The sequence below is a fragment of the Corvus brachyrhynchos genome, unplaced genomic scaffold, assembly GCF_000691975.1.
Source record: "Corvus brachyrhynchos isolate BGI_N302 unplaced genomic scaffold, ASM69197v1 scaffold4, whole genome shotgun sequence".
In the NCBI taxonomy this organism is placed as follows: domain Eukaryota; kingdom Metazoa; phylum Chordata; class Aves; order Passeriformes; family Corvidae; genus Corvus; species Corvus brachyrhynchos.
Genome location: NW_008237878.1, coordinates 2,345,513 through 2,364,571, shown reverse-complemented (window position 1 = coordinate 2,364,571; position 19,059 = coordinate 2,345,513). Strand labels below are relative to the sequence as shown.

At 44.5% G+C, this 19,059-nt stretch overlaps 1 long non-coding RNA gene across 1 annotated transcript; it reads right to left on the bottom strand.

Annotated features, from left to right (window-relative positions):
• Positions 1-280: 280 nt before the first annotated feature.
• LOC108446255 lies at positions 281-11,909 on the bottom strand. The gene is made up of 3 exons (XR_001861397.1): positions 11,835-11,909; positions 8,794-8,876; positions 281-3,629 (listed from the first exon to the last, which is right to left on the bottom strand). It is a non-coding gene; the product is annotated as an uncharacterized LOC108446255 (long non-coding RNA).
• Between the last annotated feature and the right edge of the window lie 7,150 nt (positions 11,910-19,059).

Below are 19,059 nucleotides of genomic sequence, written 5' to 3'. Positions count from 1 at the left end.
ACAGTGTAGGAGAACTGAAGAAGTGACATTTTTTTTCTTTTCCTATATGTCCTTGGTTTTCCAGAGCAGAGCCTGGGATGTGCTGCAGAGAATCCACGAGTGGGCTGTCACACGCTGCGGTGTAGGATCTCAAGATGAGGAAATCCCTGCAGGGTAGCTCTGGTATACTTTGGGAATACTAGACCTGTGTGCACTGTGGTAACCCCCCAAGGCTGTATCCTGTCTTCCAAGCAGACCAAACCTGCTTTTTCCAGGCCTCAATTCTACCATTCCATCCCTGTACCTTGAACAATCAATTTATTTATTAACTTTTGTCCAATTTAGGCTCTTTTGCTGTGACAGAAACCTCATGGAAATGAAACATTCCTGGTGGGTTTTCCAGCCCTCACAGAAGTCAAGTACTAGTCCCTTGAGGTCCCCTCAGCCCTTAAGGTATTCAGTCATGGGGTATTGCCATTTAATGGCAAAATTGGTGCAAGTTTTGCTCTCCAATGCCCTGCAACAATTGCAAGCACCAAGGCTCAGACAGTCAGAGCCACCTGTGGAATCACGGTCATTTCCTGAGCTGTGCACCTTGAGGAGATCAGGGTAAAGCCACACAATGTTCCCGGCTGTGTGCGTGGTTTGGGGTAGTGACTGCCCCATGAGACAGTGCTATCCTTTGAAGGTTTATGTCCAAGTTCTACATTTTTAGTACTTTTATTTTTGTAGTACCCAACGAAGAAAGCTCTACTTGCAGAAAGAAGAGCTTCCTGGCAAAGCAACTCCTGCTTCCAGTTGGAAGAAGCTGTAAAGCTGCCACCGTCTAACTTTTTCTCTAATGCAAATCAATTTTTTCTGAGCCACAGGTGTAGGAACTTGCTGTACTGACTGATGTGGGTGCTTGAAAGCACACACAGGCACCAGGAATCTGCATTTGGGGAGTATATATCTATATATATATATATATGTGCAGTTTAAGCACTAGTTCAATCTTTCTGGCAGTACTAGGAAAGGGAGCCCCTGCTCTACAGCAGTGATGGTTATTCTTTTGACAGCCTGATTACTGGCCTCAATGCAAAACCCCAAGTCCTTGACTCCTGAAATTCTATGTAAAAACACTTCCACCAAAACCAGACCTGAGTTTGATCTGCAGTCTGAAATATTTGACTAGAACATCAAAGTGAGTTTGGAGAGGAAGGGTTACTGGATAGAATTGATGTTGCAATTTACCTGATTCTTTTCCAACTCTAGATATTTCTGACATTGATGTTGTAATCTCATTTCTAAATACCCCTGTTTCCTAAATATTTGGCATTTGGCCTTGTTTGTCATTGGATTCTTCTGAAAAGTCAGTACTTACCTAATCACTTTGATATAAACATTCAGGGAATCACGGCAAGGGTCTTCTATATAAATTTATATATGCTCACAGGAAATAGGGCCATGATCTAAAGGCTGTTCTAATCAGTATCAGTGTGCAGGAATTTTAAGTAAAAGTATTTTTTGGTGGTTTTTATAGCATAACTAAGCTGTTAACACTAGTGCTCTTCCAAATCATGGCATTTGCTTATAACTCAGCAACAATAATGACCTCTTAGTTTGTTCTGTTGGTGCCCATTGCCTTGATCTGCTCAGTTTAAGGGCCCAATCCAGCATGAAGTTGAAAGACATTTTGGTTGGACTTGACTGGTCATGATAGAAGCAAAGTTCTTTGGACACACTGGCTGTAGTATTTCTGCCTTGAAGAGAATGTTTTAAAGGTTGAAGATAAGGCTGAAGGCTTCACTTACAGGAAGTAAGTGAAAGTTTTCTCTCTTCCTCCCTTCTCCCCTACACCAACTAAAAGAGAACAGCAACTTTTCTTCCCAGCTTGGAGGTTGTTCTTTTAAAATCAGACTTATCCCCAGGGTACTGAGACTGGGAGTTACGGGCCTGTTTGAATATTTAATGGAGAGAAGCTGGTCAGTACAACACTGCAACTACCTTGGGTTTGGAGGCATCAGGGTGTGAGATTGGTGACAGGGGCGACTCACAGGTCAGGGAAGGACAAATGAGTTTTTGTGCAGGGATACCCTTTTCTATCCCACAGCCACTTTGTGGAGACTCAGTCCCACCTAATAAGGTAAAAATTGATCTTTTTTCTCTTTTTCTTGTAAGCTTGCTTTACATGCTGTTATCAGATATATGCAAATTCAGATTGCAAATGAAGCTCTCAGCTATTTATATGGCTTGTAGTTTGTAAGCAAAGTAGGATCTGCTCTGTCCCTCTGGAACAGGGTACAACAGAGGAAGCAAGGCTGGGAGGGTTGGCATGATGTTGGGCAAAGCCTGCTACAAAGCCAATATGTTTGTGACCATGCACAGATAAGATCCTGCACTTCAATAGCACTTCAGATTCAAAGGGGTCACTGAAGAAATGATATCAAAGCACACAAGCTTTATCTCTCAATTGGAATGGTGTTCTCTGAGGCAGTGCTGATAAACCAGGTGATGTTGTTTTGAATGGTTTATCAGGACAGGAAGTGAAGATTGCTTACTACTTGCTTAAATTACCAAAGTGACTAAGCTCTGGAAGTACAAACAGCAGCATTTGCCTATCACCAAATCACTGGGAGTAGGTCTTTTGCCAAGAGCAGCCGCAAAGTCTTTGGTGATGACTCTGATTTGGGCTCTGTGTGTTAAACTATTTCCAAGTCCTAGTCCCTAAACCAGCGCAGTGCCCCAGTGCTGCCTGCATTCTGCCTTGTTGAGTCAGACACCACATCCCGAAGAGCTCATGTTCTTCTGTGGGATCTCTGCTCAGGACTGCCCGCACCCAGCCCTGCTGTGCTCAAAGAAGGGCAAGGAGTAGCCTGGGGCCAAGTGGTTGCAAGCTGTGCTTATGGTCTTTGTTTCTAAGGCTACCAGGATGATGCTTTCCCATCCAAAAAGCAGCCAGGTGACTTTCCCTCCATTCCCTGTGCCTGCTTGTGCTCAGTGGGACTGGTCAGGACCTGCCTCTGAGTAATTCAGTTGCCTTCTCTGAAGGGTGTCATCTTAAAAAGAACAACAACACATGGTTGGATACAAACTAAGAAAATATATCCTTAAATAACCAGGGCAGGTGTTGAAATCTTACTCCTTAGAGCTGTAGTCTTTAACATTTTTGACAGCATACTCCTTTTGCTTGAAAGTTGCCTTTAGGAAGAGCATCCTTAGTACATCTATCATGTAAACATTATCCATTATTCCAGTGCCCCACTCATGATCTTTTCAGCTGGGTGCTTCTGATACCTGCAGAAATGTCCTTATATTCTTTGTACTCTTTGCCATCTTTTCACTGGGATGGTGTCCATAAGGAAAAACCATCCAAGATGTTTCAGGTGCTTAATCTGTGCAGTGATGTTAACACGGATCAGCTGCAAGTATGCAGTACTTGATGCCATTTCCTCTTGTCCTGTCTCTTGTTACCTGGGAGCAGAGATTCAGGGAGTTGTGGAAGGTGATAAAGTCCCCCCCAGCCTCCTTTCCTCCAGGCCAAGCCCCTCCACAAGCTCCCTCAGCTGTTCTTTGCAGGACTTTTCCTTTAGATCCTTCATCAGCTTCATTGCTCTTCTCTGGGCACACTCCAGATCCACAATGTCCTTCTTGTAGTGAGGAGCCCAATACTAAATCAGAATGAAAGAAGGAAGGAATCCTTTTAGGCAAAGGTGTGACAGAATCAGCATCATCTTACACCTTTATACTGTGTAATGCAGTGAAGAAGCATCAACCCCAAAACAAAGAATCCTTTTCCTGACCTCTCCTGTTCTAGAGGTGCCACTTCCTAGCACGCGACAGGAGTCAGGGCCAACCTGTTGCCTGTAACTAATTTCTGCCATGTCTTGCATTGAACCAGCTCCATTTCCAGCTCCACAGTGAACAAATGGCCGAGGCCATCTGCTTATCAAAGCAATGATGAAGGGAGCAACTCTATTCTTGGTAGTCTCAGCTGACAGAAACTGCCTGCTCTTTGTTGTAATTAAGAAACAGTCCAGTTGGACAGCCCAAATTTCAAATACTAATTTCTCCAAAGCATCTGTAGTCCAAGGAAATCTATTAAATTTCTCTTCAAATGGGGAAATGTGCCACCACCAGCCCGCTCATATTTTAAATAGTGTAACCATTGACACTAAAGGTATGTTGCAAATATTTGGTAGTTAAGACTGAGTTGTGATATTTATGCCAGATTTTATACAGCTATAAAACCTACAGTTAATATTTCTGGCATAGGTTACACTCACAAGTGCAAAGGGTTTCTTAAAAAGCTGAACAAATGGGAGGTTGGGGGAGGGAGGATGTTGCTCAAGAGGGCTTGGAACATTAGTGTGGAAAAGCAACAAAAGCAGCACTGAACTCCCAAGACAGTGGAAAAGTTGAAACATTGACAGAATAATTGACATAGCTGACTTAAAAATATCCTGTCAGTTGTTAACCCTTCTAGTGCCAAAAAAAGTCATTCAGTTCTTCCCTGAGAAGCTGAACACTCCACTGATGATGATGATTGTGACTGAGTAGAAGCAGCAGAGAAGTCCTTGCACTAAGACATTACTCAAAATCAATACTTTGGGAAATGAGGTGTTTAATGAGGACCTGAAAGGCACAAACATTTCATGTGGAGTTTTTAGGAAAGTACTTTTAGATAATGTTCACAGTGTACAGAATCAGAGTTCCAAACAATATCTGATGTTGCTAAAATGTTTATCTAAATACTAGAAAGGCAAGTGTGCAACCAACCCCATAGGAATGTTCACCAAGTTTACAGCTCTTATCTTTCTGGACATGAAGTGCCAGCATGGTTAGAGCATCAAGCATGGAAAATAAGGAAAGAGCTGAGGTTTAGGGAGTGTTTGGGTCACCACCAGTCAGATATTCTCAAACAAATCTTGGTCAGAAATGTGGTGTAGTAGGTCTGGGTTTTGTAGTTTTGTAACAGTGGTGAAAAGTACACGTTAGAAAGCATGGAAAGGGGTACAGCCTGTTGGAAGGTACTTGGATGTAAAAGTAATTTTAATAGATCAGTGCGAAGTTTTACATCAGCAGAATTGAGAAGGCCTTGGAAAAAATCTGCACTTTTAAAGTGTGCTTGCTGTTTACAAAATATAGATAATCTGAGTGAGTGGGAGCAGTCAATATTGTACATAATTCTGAAGAGTAAAAAGAGAAGCTATTTGTATTTCACAACTCTCCTACCACTGTGTTAGAAGAAAACATGGACCTTACATAAGGAAGTGAGTTAAACAAAGAATATGAGCAAATTTTTTTGTTGTTGCTTCCAGGAGAGTATGGGGTTTAGTAGACAATGATTTAAAATATTTTTGTGTAGTATGCATACTGATTTGCTTGAAGAATACAATTTATATCTGTAAAATATTATCCTCTCTAACATTTTCATTACAGTCTTGCATTGGACTGAAATCTCTGAAGGTTGATCAAAAAAATGTGGCAAATTGAACTCCTCAACCTATATTCTTTCTTTCCTTTTCTCTGAGGAGTCTCCTCTTTTTTCTCCCAACTCTTGTTTTTGATGGTGTATTTTCTTTGTCCAAACGCTTATTACCACAGTATCTGAACACCTGTAAGGAGTTGCTGCTCCAGGATGTGGGCAGGTTCAGAGGCACACAAGCTGATGAATATCACAGTCTACTTCTTTAATTGCCACCCCACACAAATCTTTTTTTGGCAAATAAATCAAGGAAGGAGGTTGGTGCATGATTCATTAACATAATGCTCAGCACAGGGAAGGCAGGAGGGGGCAGGTAGAGACAGGACATCCAAATGCTGTGGGAGCAGCTGTTTGAAGCAGCCTGGAGATGACCAAAGCTTTTGCTCAGGCTGACAGTAGGTTTCCTGTTCCATGTTTTGCTGGAGGATCTGGAGCAGCAAAGCCCAATATTTTTGGAATAGGGTCTCGCTGTCATCACCTTCCCCTCTACCCCAAGCCTTACCCACCTCTGGTCTCCCTGCCCTTCCCATCTACTCCCCTATAACTGCTCCTGCCTTATTCCCACCTCAGGTTTAAGCTTTCTTGACCAGCCCAGCTGCTGGGTGCAGCCCGGCAAATGGAGATCCCAAGCTGGTAGGTCTGGGGAATGCAGCAGTTTAAGCCCTGCTCTACACCGTGCTTCAGTTTTGGTCTTGGCGTAGGTGTCCCTGCGGACCTCCCTATTGAAAAGAGAGAAGCTTCCTGGAGCTCCCAGCAAGTTTCAGAGCTAGCTGAAAAATCACAAGGAGGACTTGTAAGATTGTAAGGATGTGGGAACAAGAAATAAATGGAAGTGTTTAACTTTGTTGCTTGAATAACTGTTTACAAACAGGAGAAACTTGTCTCTGCTTATAGTAAGTTGTCCATGGATGAGCAAGGAGAGTCTCACCATGCCAGGCTTTTGGTTGAGTGTGGCTTGACAGAGCAGCAGGTCTGCCTGTGAGACACCCTGTCCTTCCCTTCTCTTCCCTGTCCCCCTGCTCTCCTGACTACAAAATGGGGTGATGGTGTCTGTCCACATTGGACCGGTGATGTACAATAGCCAGAAAAAACATGTGTGAGGCCTAAGCTCCCCTTTGCTTGCAGCTTTTGTTTGTTTCACGAATAGCTACAGCTAAACTAATAAACCAGAAATTAAATACTTCAGCTGGAAATACTTTAAAAATGAGGGTGTGGTGGTGCTTTTCCCTGTAGTTAGCTGGTGAAAGCATTGCTAGGTGAGGCTCAAGACCCTTCTCTGTGTTTAGATGCAGAATCTGGATCTAAACATCTCTGATGACACAGAAGGGCCTTGCCGGGTGACTGTGGGCTGTTTCATGATGGGTTTCTCTGCTTTTCTTGCCAAGTCCTTGTGGAGGTGGGTGCAGTCACGGGGGACAATCTGTCACCAATCTGAAAAATGAGTAGGCCATCTCAGGTGTGCTGGAACAGCTGTCACTGGGCAGTCATGCTATTGCAAAACACTCTGTTCAGCTGTGCATGCCTTACTCGTAAGAAGATGTTCCTTTTCCTCTAATTACTTCGGTGCTATTGTTACTCCCAAGCACGCTGGAACACTATTAAGTGGTAATAACTACTGATACTTGTGGGAGAAATCAGTGTTAATATGTGGCTTGTTAGGAGAGCTCCAGGAGGAGCACAGAAAGGGGATTTTGTCTTGTGCAAAGCATAAAGCTCCCATGGCTGAGTCTGAATGAAGGCTCACTGGCAGGAGGGTTATACTCAGAAGACAAGTAGTTTGGTCCTGAGAATTGAACTCTGTCAGGTCAGAGAATGGGAGAGGCAATACTGACAAGTTGAGCCTCTGTAGTTTGCTTTATTTTTGTATTCATTTTGGTTTGCTTCATAGATGTATCGGAGTGTGGCCAGCAGGACTAGGGAAGTGATCCTTCCTCTGTACTCAGCACTGGTGAGGCTGCACCTCGAGTCCTGTGTCCAGTTCTGGGCCCCTCAGTTCAGGAGGACATTGAGGGTCTGGAGCATGTCCAGAGAAGGCCAATAGAGCTGGTGAAGGGTCTGGAGTACAAGTCTTGTGAGGAGCAACTGGGGGAGCTGAGGGTGTTTAGCCTGGAGAAAAGGAGGCTCAGGGGTGACCTTGCCACTCTGCACAGCTACTGACAGAAAGTTGTAGCCAGGTGGGAATTGGCCTCTTCTGCCTGGTCACTGGCGGCAGGGTGAGAGGAGGTAGTCTTAAACTGCACCATGTTGGATATTAGCAAGAATTTCTTCACAGAAAGAGTGGTTAGATGTTGGAATGGGCTGCCCAGGGAGATGTGGAGTCACTGTCCCTGGAGGTGTTTAAGGACAGGCTGGCTGTGGCACTCAGTGCCATGGTGTGCTTGACATTGAGGAGTTTGGTCATAGGTTGGACACGATCTCAGAGGCCTTTTCCAACCTGAATGATTCTGTGATATCCAGAAATTTTTCAAGCCAAGCGGAAGATGCAAACTGGTGTTGAGTCAAACCCTTGGTCTGGCTATGGGTATGTGGAAGTGAGCTGGAGTGGTCAGGATGGGCTGTATCCCTTCAACCTGCTTTGAGTGCCACACCTCAGACCTTTTTCTGTACCATGAGGAGCATGAGGTGCCTTGTGTCTCCCTATTATGCTGAGGCAGCGAAAGGAAAAGCTGAGTGAGCTGTACCTTTCAGAACACACTTCATGGGGAGGTGTTTCTGGGTAAGAACACAGTGGGATGCTTGTGTTGCCAGCTGGACCTCTTGGATTTCTTTCTGCTTTTTCCCTTGCTGATGATCAGGGCTCTAGTAATGTAATTTTCCACCACTGAGAGTGGCCTTGGGTGCTGCTTGGAGTCTGAGTCTTCAACACCACTTCTCCAGACAGCCATCTGTGGCTTTCCAGGGCTCCCTTCTTCTGGGAAGTGTGTGAGTATGTGTGTGTTATCCTGTGAGGGTAACACAGGTGGTGCACACTCAACCATAGCTTCTTAAGGTGTAACTTTAGGGCTTTCTAACTGCACACCTGATCCTACTCCTCCTTTTGCCCTACTTTAAAAGAGGAGCAGGCTCTTGTACTGCTGTCCATCCAGGTGATGTTCTTGCTGAGGCTTGCTCTAGTCTGTGGCATTAAAAAACTAGAAAGGACGTATGCTGTTATCACTGTGCTGTGGCAAGAACGCAGTTGTATTCATGTAGAACCATTGCAGTCTGTTTGTAAGACATGATATAATTGAAAAGTCTGGCACATTTCCCACAGCAAACATTGTTAATCCCCACTAGCTAGGATTAGTCACCACTCCTTACAAGCCTTGACACAAATCTAGCAAGTTATTCAGTTAATCCGCACTTACAGGATAAATATTGCATCCTATGGGAAATTAGGCAGCGTCTTCTTCCTCTCCTATTGTGCAGTGATGCATTGTGTTCTTTACACCTGAAGGTGGAAGGGAAAAATGCAATAACATGTGATAGATGCTAGCAGACACCTGCTATCACAATGCAGCTGGATCAGCAGGGAAATTTAGTACAAAATAGCTCGCTGAAACCAGCCAGTGGATATAAACAGCATCTTTGTGCTCTTCGTGGCACTGCAGAATTTTCCCATTGTACAACAATAAGCACTCAATGCCTCACAGTGCAGGACCCTTCCAAGAGTCCCATCTTCCTTTTTACTGGGGGTTTTCTCCTTGTGTGATCTCAAGCTGTATCTGCAAGTCATTGGAACTGGGTGGTGTATTTCCCATCAAACTAAGGCCACTGAGAGGAAGGTGTTTCAGGCTCTGAATTTTTGCAGTATCCAAAGTGCAGCTCTAAGTTTCCTCCTAGGCAATCTCCAAAACAGCAAGATCTTACTGAGTGGGTGTCCTGAGGTCCAATTTTCTGGGCAAAATAGCTGAGTGGATCTGCAGAGACCAAGTTTCCAGTTCTTGGGCAATTTAGCCAGGGAAGCTGGCTTGAAGCAGAGCACCAAGGAAGCTTGGAGGCTTCAGTTCAGCAGCTCTGCCAGGGAGTTTCTTCCAAGCCTGCAGATTGCAGCTGTCCAGCGAAACCAAGACCACCAGTGGGCACAAGCAGGGAAACAAGGGGCCCTTTGGCTGGTGAGGTCTTCATTTGTGAGGAGTTCTGGAAATCTCTGGTTCCAGTGTTGTTTGATCCAAAATCTTTTAAAAATAAGTTATTATTACTGTTAAATGTCTAAGTATTCCCTTAGACATTTAACTCTCCCAGTGCTTTAGAACAACACAAATTCCACTTTATCTCGGGTAACTAAAAAATTATGTAAATGAATGGATGTTTCTTCACCTCATTGATTTATCATCACATTGGACTGAGTAATGTTTTCAAGGATTTTAAGCTTAAATTTCACTCCTAGTCAGCAAAGTGGGTTTGTAAATCTTAAGCAAGGTGCTTTTGAAGAGAGAGGACTCATGCTAAGAGCTTTTCCTTCTTTGACAATCTGTCCGGTCACTTACCCTCATTACTGTGTGACTAAGTCTTCTTAAATCTGGTAATGAATTATGTTCCCTCTTGCCCCTTTCCAAAAATTGTTGTAGTAACCATGTGTGTGAGCAGCCCTGACTCCCCAGCATCTTGTCTGAGTGAGTGCTGGCTGCTGGGAGAAGTCTGGCGTGGGCTTTGTAACATATCATCACATCTGGTGATGTTTGTCTTGTCCTTGCCCTTTGCTTTTTACTGTTGGTTGTCTGCCTAGGAAAATTTAGGATTCATTTCCATCTTATAATGGACTTAAAGGGCTAAAATAGTTCTGGATGTGATACTGGAGTGTAACACAATTTTACTGCTCTAAGTTATGAGTCCAGTGGAACTGGACTGGTTTTAATGCCTTACTTGTGCCTAATGATAGTGGACTGTCACACTTGGCATCTGCTCAGAAACTCCCCTGCCTGTAGTCTGGATTTTTAAATACTTATTATGTTTCCATCATGTTTCCTCAAGACTGGCCAGTACTGCAGGAAGGGAGCAGGCAGCTCACCAGTCAGGTGCACAGGTTGTAATGCTCCTGTGCTTTCCAAGTGCATCTCTCCTGCCTAATAAGCCCTGTAGGTAGGGCTCTCTCTGACACTGCCCTGCAGCTCCTGGAGGCAGGAGCTGGTGTTTCTTTCATGCCTGGAGATGAGCGGGGGGAGGTTACAGACTGGTTGAGATAAATCACTGAGTCAATTGGAAGCTGCCAGCAGTATTTTTCTCCCCTCTGTCCACATCTAGAATTTACACAAGAAGGTCATGTTACTGTTGTTTCCTCTTCCACATTCCCTGTCAGACAAGGTCATTTTTGAAGCCAATGACCAGTTAAGCTTTAATTCTGCAACCATGGAAAATTATTATCAAAAGGGACAAGCTTCAAAGTAGATAATTAACTGGCACATCCGATGACTGGTTACAGTTTAACAGGATCCGTTTGCACAACTCCCTTCAGCTGTAGCGAACTTGAACTCTTACGAAAATGAGTGAGATGTAAGGGGTGACTCTCCCTTACAATGCAGCTGAATAAATCCTGGCTGAATAAATAGATGGTGAGAGAAAGGACAGAGTCCCCTCAGAACAAACTTCTAGGAGCTTTCCCTGGAAGCCCAGATTTTGCTCCTGCTTCTAGTCCATTGTTGCTGCTGGTGTAATTCACTTTGTTTTCTGTGAGAAACAGCACAGTCTCGGTTGTGCTGAGATAGGTACAGCCTATCATAGTTCTGGACTAGTGAAGGCACCAAGGTGGATTAAAGTCAACTCCACTCCTCTGTTGGCTCATGTTTTGGAGCACCTAAGAGCCAGGCCAGGTTTATGTGAGATGTAAATCATCAAGGAGGGAAGGGTACAGAAGTACACCCGTGCCTGGAGGAGCAAAATGAAGGATGGGTTATTCCAACATGGCCTAAATTGGCCATGTGTTTTGGCAATGTTGTTTCCTAAAAGAAGATGTTGCAAGGCTGTGCTGTGTTTAGGTGCAGAGTATATATCCAGTGGTTATAGTCCTCTCATCTGAATCAGCTGCACGGTTTGAACATTTCAATTTTAATACAGAGGAGAAAAGAAGGCTGACAAACCAAAAGGGAGAACAGCTATGCAATGAAACTTTATGAAGAGAAAGACACTGTCACAAGGGGGGCTTCTTTAATAAATTCATTCACTGTTTCATGTGTATACTGCATCAGGCTTTCCCTTCTGGCTTCCCTTCACCATGTCTGAGAAGCTGGGGAACCTCAGGCCGTCTTGCCCCAGCCTGCGGCACATGCTGATGTGGTTAAAGCCATTGAGATCCAAACCATTACCAGCCAGCCACTGGTTATCACAGGCACTGGCATCTGGGGAGCTCTGCCTTCCTATGTCAGCAGAGCACCTGGCGCAGATTATACCCCCTTGTTGAAAAATTACTCACCCAAAATTACTTTTTCCACACTCCCCTGAGCCACCGCAGCCACCCTGCTTATGGGTATCCAGCCAAGCCCCTGTGCCACTGGCACAGATGTGTCTAGACTGGCTGAGGCTGTCCCTGTTTGACTGCAGCCTAGTCCAGAGTCCATCTGCTTACATAAGAAATAAGCAGAATTTGCCTTGCTGTTGGTGCTGGGGGAGGCAGAGGCAGGTATGCATCTCCATCCTGGCATCATTCCGCAGACTCAGTTATGTTGTCTTCCCTGAATGACCCCTTCCAGCTCACCTACAGCTGAGGGCAGAAGTTGCCCTTTACTTTGGTTTATTTATGGCAGCTTCATTTTTGTTCTCTTTCCCCTACTAGTAATAAGGAATGAATTCTGTTATTGGCTTAATCAGGGTACCTGTGAGCAGGCTCACGCCTGTGCACTTGGAGGCTGTTTTTAAAAGCTGGCTGATATCCGTGTTATGGAGTAAAGCTGACAAATCTTTAAAGAGAAGGTCACAGGGCTGTCTGCCGAGGCCTGACATTGCCTTCTACTGACAGTGACAGAAGCTGGTGGTGTATGTCTCTGTGGTATCAAAGAATGATATCTAAAATTCACCCCTGCCTAAAGGACTAATCTCCTCAAGGCCTTCTGAATGGCTTCTGAGCTGGGATGGAGCAGGGCAGGCTCCACATTTGTCCCACTGTCTGTGTCTGCCCTCCCCTTCCCCACGAGCAGCTTTGAGGCAGAGCTTTGACACCTTTGTATGCACAGCTCAGTCAGAAACCAGAGCAAACTGGTGTCTCTGCTGGACAGCTGTTAGTTGAGACCTGTGGAGCTGAAAGCCTCTGCCAGTCAAAAATGTGCTTATAAGGAGTTTTTCCCTTTTTCTTTCTAGCCACATGAATGGAAACTGGGATTCTCGTTTAATGACATGATCCCCATTCCCTGGTCTTATATTGAAATTTCGGATGTTTGGGTGCAGGAGCAGGGGAGCCAGCACTGGCAAACACCTTGTTCCTGTTGGAGGTGCTGTCCTGGCCCTGGACACAGGCTCAAGTGTGGGACCTGTGTGGTTACACTCCAGTTGGAAGCTCCTTGCCCTTGTTGTCTGCTGTTCCAGTTGTGTAACTGTTTGTGAGGAGTTGTCCTGGGGTTTATGTCTGCTAAAACTTTTCTATAAAATGCAAGATGTTGAAAATAGGGAAATAGAGGCCTGTCTCTAATAGTGCCAACAAGACAAGGTTTCTGGGAAGAATATCTGAGAATAAATCAGCTGCTACATCTGAGATAAAGCTGATGAGATGTGGCCTTGGAGATCTTTTTCAGGTCTCAAATAGAAGCTGATAAAATTTAGGGAGGTGTTAAATAGTTAATCATCCTTCGGTCACTGTGGCTACAACAACACTGTTGTAACAACAGCAGAGGAGGCACTTGCCAGCATCTTTCTCTGTAACTCCACTGGGATCCGTAAGTCCCTTGTTTCCCTGCTCTCATCAGCCTTCTGCCTTTTAAAAAGCAGAGTGCTCATATAAAGACATATTAAAAAAAATCCAGAATTGATTTTACATGACAGACGTTGCTGTCAAATTTAGGAAGATGGCCAAAAGGCTAACAGAACTGAAGAACAATTGAATACAAACATTTTTCAGTGCCAACTGATCTACTGTGTTCTAGAATGTTATTTTCACAGCAGCTTTTTCTATGCCTGAGCAAGAGAGAGGATTCATCAAGGTGCACAGGGGAATGCCAGTGGGAGCAGTGGCCTCATGCTCCAGCAGTCAGTACTTTTTGAATGATGTGTTTTCCACAAAGATTATCTACATCCCTTCTTTTGTTGTTCCTGCTTGGGTGAAGGACTGCACTGTAACTGCTCCCTGTTGGGAGCAGGGACCTGTTTGCATTATAGCAAAAGGTTCCTTAATAGAGGATGAGATTTGGTGTATTCATGTGATAAGCAATATCTCTGAGATCTCTCCATCCAGCTTAGTTAAGGCATCGCACCAGTTGACAGTGCCCAAGACTGTGTAGAAAGCTGGCAGCTGGTGGACCCAGCTGGAAGCCTGTTTCCCACAGAATTAGGGAGGGTCAAATTTCTCTGAGCCTCAGGGACTGACTGGGTCATTGGTCCACTTTTCCACAAACTGAGGCTGGTTTGATGCATGCTTAGGAGCTGGGTCAGAGCACTGGACTTTGTAAACAGGTGTGAAGCCACTGCCTGAATGGCTTTGCACCTGATTGCACCAGGGGAGGCTTGGCTCACTCTCCTCCCATTTCCTTGTCATTTGACTGCAAGGTTAAAAGCAATGTTTGCTTTTGTAGCACTGGCCTGATTCCACCGGTTTATACTGCAGACTATCAGTGGGAAGTACCTAGGCACTGAAATGCTAATGGTAAATATTCCAATTAGCATGTTTTCATGTTTTATTTTCTTGTTTTGTTAGGCTTGTGCAGTTTGTAAATGGCCGGGGGGATTCCATAAGAAGGAACATAATGTAAGTCTGTATTGTTACATACCTTCTTCTAGTGTCAGCCTCAAGGAAATCCCAACTGCACTCCTGTTCTTTAGGGACAAGGGCAAAGAATCAGCCCCCTAGAACATCTCAGGAAAGGATAAAATAAGCTTTTTCTACTTTTAATAATGAAACTGCGAGGAGATAATTCCTAAGTGTGACAGACATGGCCTATGGCATGCTCTGTGCCAGCAGTCCTCAGACACCAGAGGTGCTGAGGGGGGGCAAGCTGAGCTTGGGTGTTTGTGGTCTGTGTCAGAGGTCTGTCCTTTCCATGAGGAGGTGGTGGAGGGCGAAGGGTGTTAAGGAGACTGCAAGAGGGATTAGAGGGTTACAAACAAGCTATAAAATTTAGAGGAGAAAAGTCAGTCTCAAGCAATAGCAAGTGAAGACAAAAACAGTGAGACCTACCTAAGAAAGCCACGTGGAGTAATTTCTGGCAGCATTTCTAGGGGGACACTGATTCCAACTTTAACAAAGCTCTGATCACAACATTTTGCAGAGGCTTTTACAGGACAATGCAGCTTAGTATTGCAACAAAACTGAGCTTTGAAATGCTCTGTGCAGCCTCTCTGTTGGCAACCGCATCATCCCAATCAGTAACAACAGTCCATCAGCCTTCTAGAAGCACTTAGTAGTTTGGGCACAATCGGCCCCGTTCAAATGCAGTCCCAGAGTGTTGCAAGTTTAATGGAAATTGGTCCATCCCCAGCTGGTGTGAACTGACCCTCTGCTGGTATCAATGGGTTGTGCTGAGTTGAATGAATTCAGGATCTAGTAGTAAAGTCTTTCTTAAAACCCTGTTCTAGGAGATGCTGCTGCTAAAGTGGGACTGTATTTCCACCCTTCCTATAAATTCAGAACTGACTGCTATAAGTACACAGATGGCTAAATCCCATAGGAACAGCAGCATGCAATTCCCAGCTGCCTGTGGTCCCTGTATGCTTCAGCACTGATGGCTCTGAGGGCTCATGGCTTTGCCAAGGCTGCCCCTGGAGCAGGAGCAGCCTGCACTTGGCAAGAAAGTGGGGTTTAGGAAACATCAGCCCTTTTCTTGCAACCAAAATGGATGGCAGCCAGGTGTTTGGGATGTGAGTTCATCTCGTGCAACACCTGCCAAAGGTACGTGGCACAGCTCTGGCTGTTCACTTACTAAACTGCTCTAGTGGAAGGTGGAATTAAATGACCTTTAGTATCCCTTTTAGCCCCATTCTATGGTTCTGTAATCATCCTGTGTTTGTGGAGCGAGTTTTTGTGTCTTAGGATCAAGCTCTAAGGTAATTACAGCATCACAGACCCCAGCACCCTCGCAGCCTGTACTCATGCACTGTCTCAGGACAAGGGGAAAAGAGGCACTGGAAGTCTTATCTTTCCTTCAGGGTACCTAACCCAGCTTGGATCAGAGACCTCAGTGGATTGCAAACTGAGAATTTGTCTAGAAAAAACCGAAATCAATAAGGCTGTTGGTGATGGTTTAAAGAGGTAGCTTTGAAGGTAGGATTTTATCTTTGAAAGGGTGTGTGGGGAGGAGGAAGCAAATGGCTATGAAGGATGGATGTAAGGAGAAGCCTGTAGCACTTGTATCTGCAGTCCTTCCATTTTATTGCTTTATTGCGTGCCTGGAAGATGATGGAGAAATACAGAAACCAAAGAGTTGTTTTAAAAGTATTTTAGTGTTTAGCTCCAAGGTTGGGAGAGCCCTGTATTGGCCTTGAGCCGCGTGTTTGGGTTTTTTTTTTCTCTAGGTGTCAAGGAAGGATAATTTTCTGGGTTTTTTTTCTTTTCCTTGCCGAGCTGAGACTTGATGGAAAAGTTCCTCCAAAATGAAACTCTCTTGGGCTTGGCAGAGTTACACTGGAATAAACTCTGTTTATGGTATATGGGGCATTGGACAAAATATATGGCAGGCCCTTTGCAGTGGTCTCTCTGTTGTGTCTTGCCAAACACACAGGGATTTCACAATTATTGCAGTGTGGGAGTGATCCAACAAAATTTATTATATAAATCTTTACAAAGACAAGGGACAAAAAGAAGGGCAATGCACTCAGGAGCTTGAATGCTGTGCAAAGAGAGCACCTGCTTTATCTCCACTGAACAAAGTTCTGCCACAAAACCTGTGTGCATCAGCACAAATGGCAACAGGGGTACCAGAGCCCTCTAGGTCTGGCCAACAATCTCAGCAGTCCAGGCAGCATTTTCTTTTACACTTCTCAGCATATCCTGCCCTGCTGTTACTGCTGTAGGAATAGTTGGGTTTAAAACTCTAATTTGCTAATGAACCACGGCAATGTTTTGGGTCAGCTTGAGTGTTAACTCTCCAAATCTGTTCTGTGAAAAGAACAAAAAAAACCCGTTTAGATCAGAGTTGAACGAAATAGTTTTGCATTATTTGCCCAGTATTAGCCATTACTGGGCTAGCAACTCTTTGCTGCGTTCTCTTCTGGAAGCCAGGCTTGGTGCACAGTGAAGAGAAGCCCCCTTTTCCATGTGGAAGAAGTGTGGCATAGCAATAATAGATTTGAGGCCATTTCTTTCTTTCCATTGCTTTGTTGGGTAAGTGAAAATACTGGCAGGATCAGGTACTTTGTCTTCTGAGGGACACATGTTCTGCCCTGCCTTCATTTCTTGATGCAAGACAGTTTCCTCTTATAGATGACACCAAGCTGAAATTCGCTGGGTATCAAAACTCCTGTTAATATGCCAAGAGTGCCCCTGTATGTTCAAATATTTGAAGAATGTATTTCAAGAGGGTTTTTACAATGAGGGTGGGGAGGCCCTGGCACAGGTTGCCCAGAGAAGTTGTGGCTGCCCCATCCCTGGGAGTGTCCAAGGCCAGGTTGGACAGGGCTTGGAGCAACATGGGATAGCAGAAGATGTCTCTGCCCACGGCCTGGGGGTTGGACTAGATAACCTTTAAAACGTTGCTTCCAACTCAAGCTGTTTTATGATTCTGTGATATCAACTTATCACCTAGTTAGAGATAAGACACAAAAGAGCAACTATGACAAGGGAAATGAGATTCCCGTGCCACTGAATGAAATATTATCTTGTGTGAACCAGACAAAACGTGGGCTCAGAACCTCCATGTTCAACCCAGCTATGGCTGTTTCAAAGCAGATCCAATAGCACTACAAAGAGCTTTTCCTTTTTTACCATTTCCCCTAGACAAAGCACTTATTATGGAAGTGAGGATGAAAAAGAACAGGCCATCCCATCAGTCTGCTGCTAGATCAAACCTGGTAGGAAACCCAACTTCCAGCTGGCATGTTACAGTGACCAAAGGAGGTGAGACCAAAGCCTATCTCCCAAATTCCAGCTGTGCAATCAGATCCAGGAAGAGGCTGGGTCAGAGCAATTCTGCCATGAACACACTTTTTCCATCAGCCAGCCATTTAATAGTTTTAACAACCAGAGGCTATGTCTGATGGACTTTTTCTCTGTGAATTTGTCTAAGTTGGTGCAAAATCCAGTTCTGGCCTCTGTAACAGCTCTTGGCATGTGGTTGCCCAATCCCACTATACATTAAAACATGGAGTTAGTTAAGCTGCAGATATTGCTTCTTGTTAAGCAAACCACACCCCAAGACCTTGTTTATAACACGATGGGAGGGACCACATTTGCAGACTGTTTCATGGCAACTGAAATTGTAATTAGCACAGCTATCTTCATATGTTGCAAGATAATTTTTCTTCCGGGGGGGGGTGGATGTTAAAGATGATGTACATAATCAATTAAAATGAAGGACTCACTACTGGCTTGCTCTCTAGCTGTGATTTGGTAGACAAAGTTGGATAACATACATTTTTGAGGCGTCATTGTAGATTAAAATATAAAATGGGAAAGGGGTTTTAGAAAAGGTTCTTTTGCTGCTTTCTGGTTCACGTCATCCTTTTCAGAGGGAAAGGAGTCATGACAGTGTGACTTCTTGAGCAGGGTGTGAGCTGTGCAGGTAATTTAGTGCCATGAAGGGAACTGTATGGTCCTTCAGTTCTCAAGTATGGCTGAGAGCAAAAGTGAGTGACAGCACAGCAGCCTGTATGGTATTAGCTGTAATTATAGGCTGCCATTGTTCGTCAGACCAGGAGGAGAAGTCAAATATTTACTGTTGGGGATAAATGGAGAAGGAGGTGGGTTTTTTGACAGTGGGCCCAGTCCTGCACTCTTAAACAGACTGATCTGAAAGGTGTCAGCACCTGCTCCTGCTCTTTGTCAGTAGATGCAAGCAATGCAGCAATCAGGTTCAGAACTGACAGCACATGGTTGACTTTGGAGCTTTTTGTATTTTTAGCATTGCTGGTGTCAGAGATACCGACAGCAGAATGATCCCAGTGATTCTCACTGAGTGAGAAATGATTCACGCTCTGTAAAAATAAAGCTTGATGCAAGCAGTCCTGTATCCAGTGAAATGAGGGCTGCAGCCCCCAGACTTTTGAAAGGACCTTTCACCCCCAGTCCTTTAGAGAAGACATGCAGGTTTTCCTGTTCATGTGGATCCCTGTTTCTGGACAGCTCTCCTGAACAGTGTTTTCTGCTCTCTTTTGCCCTGGCCTGGCACTGAAGTTGAGCATTTAGGAGATATGAACTCAGATTCCATTTGACATCCCCAATACCGACATGAATTGTCCTGTTCTTTGCTTCAGCCAGATGTTGGTCTCTTCAGTAAAGAAGTCTGTAATAGTTAATGTTTCCCTCTGACCATTCTTCTGATGTGTAAGGGGAGAGACAGTGT